Below are 4,030 nucleotides of genomic sequence, written 5' to 3' on the forward strand. Positions count from 1 at the left end.
CTCTGCCGTGACTTGAACCGTGGTCTCGCGCTGATGACGTAACATCCAGGTAGGCACACCCAAAGCGGGTTATGATTGGTCGATAGACAGGCTCAAATCTAATTGGCTAAAGACTACGAGTGTCCCGCGTGGGAGGAGTTCGCTGCCAGAAAAGTCTCAAAAATACACACACAAATCCAAGGCGATTCACACATTTACAGTCCATGGCGAACTCGTGAATTTTAAATATTCAAAATTTTTGTACACAGTTGTACATCTGTGAATGGTTTTGTATTTGTGAAACGTATTTTATGAATGTTTATTCTTATTTTATGCACGTGAATTAGTTTTTGTGAATTTTTTTTTTTCGTGCACGTGAATTGGGTTTCATGCATGTGAATTGGGATACGCATGTGTGCATCGTGTCTTTTGCGTGAATTATTATTGAGTCTAATCTGCTTCCATATTTTTGAGCTGTATCCCCTGATTTTAAGTTAATATTTCAATCATTTAAAAACACAAATATTAAAACATATTTAATGTTCTTTGATATTGGATAATGGTCACAATGACATGTAGGTAGATAAACAAATAAAACATTTAATCTTAATGTTTTTTTTTTTCTACTTTTTACTGAATTAATAGTTTTTCTTCACTTCATATTCCACCAGTCGTTCGTGAACTGGAAAAATTTTCCCTAATATATTTACAGTATATTCTGCCAAAAAACTAAATAATTATATGAGCTCCATTCATAAATAAATAAATAAATATTCATCAAGGAACATTATTTAATTCTACATAAATATTGAACAGTTTTTAAATAATAAGTCCTCCTGTTAATTAAATAAATGATGGTTGCAGGTTCAATCTCAAGTAGTGGTGAGTTGAGCACTGGAGAGCTACTGAAATCACAGGGAAGTTCACTATTATGATTTTCAACAAGGTGCTTAACCCTAGAGTTGCTCCAGAGAGAATGTCACATTGCTTTTGATTAAAGTGCCTGCTAAAAGGACTATAGCCAAGTATATGTGGGTGTATGATTGTTTAAAAGCTTTTTTTGGATTTAAAAGAAAAGCATTACATGCTTTAATCAAATAAATTTAATACGTAAAACTTGTCTGTATTCCAATAAAACTTTAGGTGTTGTACGAATGATTTTATATGGAAAGCAAAAAATAGACACCAAGCATGTATCCACAGCTGTCATATTTCATATTCAGCCCACATGCAGGTATGACTATACACTTAACGGCCTACATCTCCCTCACTGCCACACTGATTTATATCTTAATCATAAATAGGGAGCTTTTAGCTTGTGTTCCAAAGTGATGTTGAAGAAAATCATCTAGAGAGAAACCATGTGCAAGGTTGAATGATGCCAGATCCCCTTAATATCCATGAGAGGGAGATAAATCATACGGTCTCTTAGCTCTAAGTGGTTTGTTAGCTGCATGAATAAATATCTGACACATTGAGTAGAAAGGCACATAATTTAATGAGACTGTGTCACCCACTTGAAAAGATGGCAGATTGTGTAGCTGAAAACAATGGCAGTGTTTGACGCTCTGGTCTGTTTTCTTCTGAGGAGCAGAATTATGGTCTTAGTGCTCGACAACAAAGAAATGTGACATCTTTTATATAAACATATTCAGGCAGCTGTAGAATGTTATGTAGTCACACATCATCGGTGTTGAAACAATCTTACCATGCAATAACCAGGTCCATCTGCCTGAAAGACTACGGTGTGGATATTTAATGTACTTCGCAATCACATTCTAGCCTACGTCTTGGAATATATGACCCAAATAAGAATTTTCACCAGATATTATCATCTGAACAAGTAACAAGTCTGCCACGCTTGTTCTGACCAACTGAGGAAAAAAGCATTACAATAAATTGCTCTACCAATGGTGATTTAATCGAATGCTGCGTTCAAGTCCTCCTGGGACGTTCGTACTTATGAGTTGACAAGTCATAATTACGACGTCAGGTGCGTTCAAGTCAGTTTAGTCAGCACAAGATAGCGGTGTACCTTCTTTTAATGAATTACAAGAAAATACAACAGGGTCTGCATTTTTTTTTACTTGGATTTCAGCTGCGTAACAAGAACATGACCAATTTAAGTTTATAGGACAACTAAACTATCAATTAAAAAAAAAAATTACCGTCAACTACAGACATCGCATCCATCGATTCCACCATGTTTCTCATTGACACGCCCCAACTCGGAAACTCGGGGCTTAAAGAAAATTTAGAGTTTCCCACTCATAACGATCCGCCGTAAAGCAAGAAGAAGAAGAAGACGCGCCGGCTGTCGAGGACACGCTCAGGACAGTTCAGACATTGCATTGCATCAGAGGTAAAAAACAATATAAATACTGTTCAGTTTCTTGCACAGACTGATCGTTTCGTGTCTTTACACATCAATGTATCGTCACGAGCCGCAGGGTTTAATTTGGTTTTGTTTGTGTATGTTTTTTTTTTACTCTCAAAGCCGTGATTCCCATTCACTTCCATTATAAGACTGACAGACTGCACCGGTTTGATTTAAAAATCTTGGTTTGTGTTCTACTGAAGAAACAAAGTCACCTACATCTTGGATGCCCTGGGGGTAAGCAGATAAACATCAAATTTTCATTTTTGGGTGAACTATCCCTTTAACGTTATGAACTACACCTGTGGTTACTCTAGGACACTTGTGTGAACTTAAAAGGGAACTGACTTCATACATCCAATGAAATCACCTTGAGACCACTTGGCTAAACAAGTGACATTCATACTTTTTAAAACTTTGTTTAACCCCAGGAAAGAGTGACTTGCATGAAAACCGTATGGTCACCCATGGATAAAGAAGCCACAAATTTCAAAATGGTCCAGCTGTTACTGTGTCTTTTCTTAAAACAATCGGACAACATATAGAAGGCTGAGAAGTCAGTTACACCCCATAATCTTTTGGCACTGCATGGTATTCGAATGAGATCAAGTAACAATACAGGTGCTGAACGGTTTGGCCGGTCTGAGCGCATCTATTGAGTGCCAGCAGCTTGTGAGATCATCAGGGGAAATAAAACAAGTACAATGAAAAGGCCTAAATGATGACAGTACCTGTTTTGAGGGGCACATCTGACTTTTATTAAAAGCACTTTGAGAGGAAATAATAACAATAATCATAATCAGGGCAAGATGTTCGCTGCCCTGTGTTGCGTCACTCACACTAAAAGCTAAGTGGGTCAGTATGGTCTATGCAAAATTCTTGAGACTGAGGCTATTCACAGCGTTTCTTTGCAATCAAATTAATACTCAACACTTAACACAAAGAAACGTTACAATTGTTAATATCTCTGATGCACCGATATGTGTGCTGTGCAAGTCTACATCAAGCGTGTCGATAACAACCTCACTGTCTTTTTTCCAGGAATCTCTCCCACAGTCTTATGTATAGGGGTATTAATAGCAAGCGTGTTTTAAATTCCAAAATTGAATTCTTTAAAAACATAAATGTTAAGGGTTCTCATCAACATTGTTCTGTGGCTTTGTTAACAAGGAACTATTTAATACAGGCAGTGAAACTACATCCAAGTCTTGGCATGAGCTACTATGCGCAAATGATCACAAGGGAAGCTTTATTAGATGCAACATCCTTTTCAAAAGGAGCTCTATTAAATTGAAATACAAGGACTAGGACTAAAAGCACATTCATATTGATTAGATTTGGCTTGATTTTTCCAATCTACTGGAAATGAATATGCAGGCTGCGTGTTATATTGAAGCAAGTATCTGAGTTACCAAATTTAGGCCGATGTGTTTGTGAGTGCTGCATGTAAATAATTTAACCGCATTAAAAAATATGCTGAAAAACAATTTGTTTCCAACTTGTGTTTCTTTTTTCTGATATTGAGGGTTAAAAGCCAAAGCCGCTCTGCTCTCTGGCCTGTTTGAATAGAGGTACATACTTTCAATCACTCAACATGTTCAGACTCTTCTGCGTGGGGGATGCTGGTACTCCACAGGGGCTGAGGGCCTTGAGTTTGTCGATGAGAGGGAAAGA

This window comes from Sinocyclocheilus anshuiensis, unplaced genomic scaffold (genome assembly GCF_001515605.1).
Source record: "Sinocyclocheilus anshuiensis isolate Anshui unplaced genomic scaffold, SAMN03320099.WGS_v1.1 scaffold697, whole genome shotgun sequence".
Lineage (NCBI taxonomy): Eukaryota > Metazoa > Chordata > Actinopteri > Cypriniformes > Cyprinidae > Sinocyclocheilus > Sinocyclocheilus anshuiensis.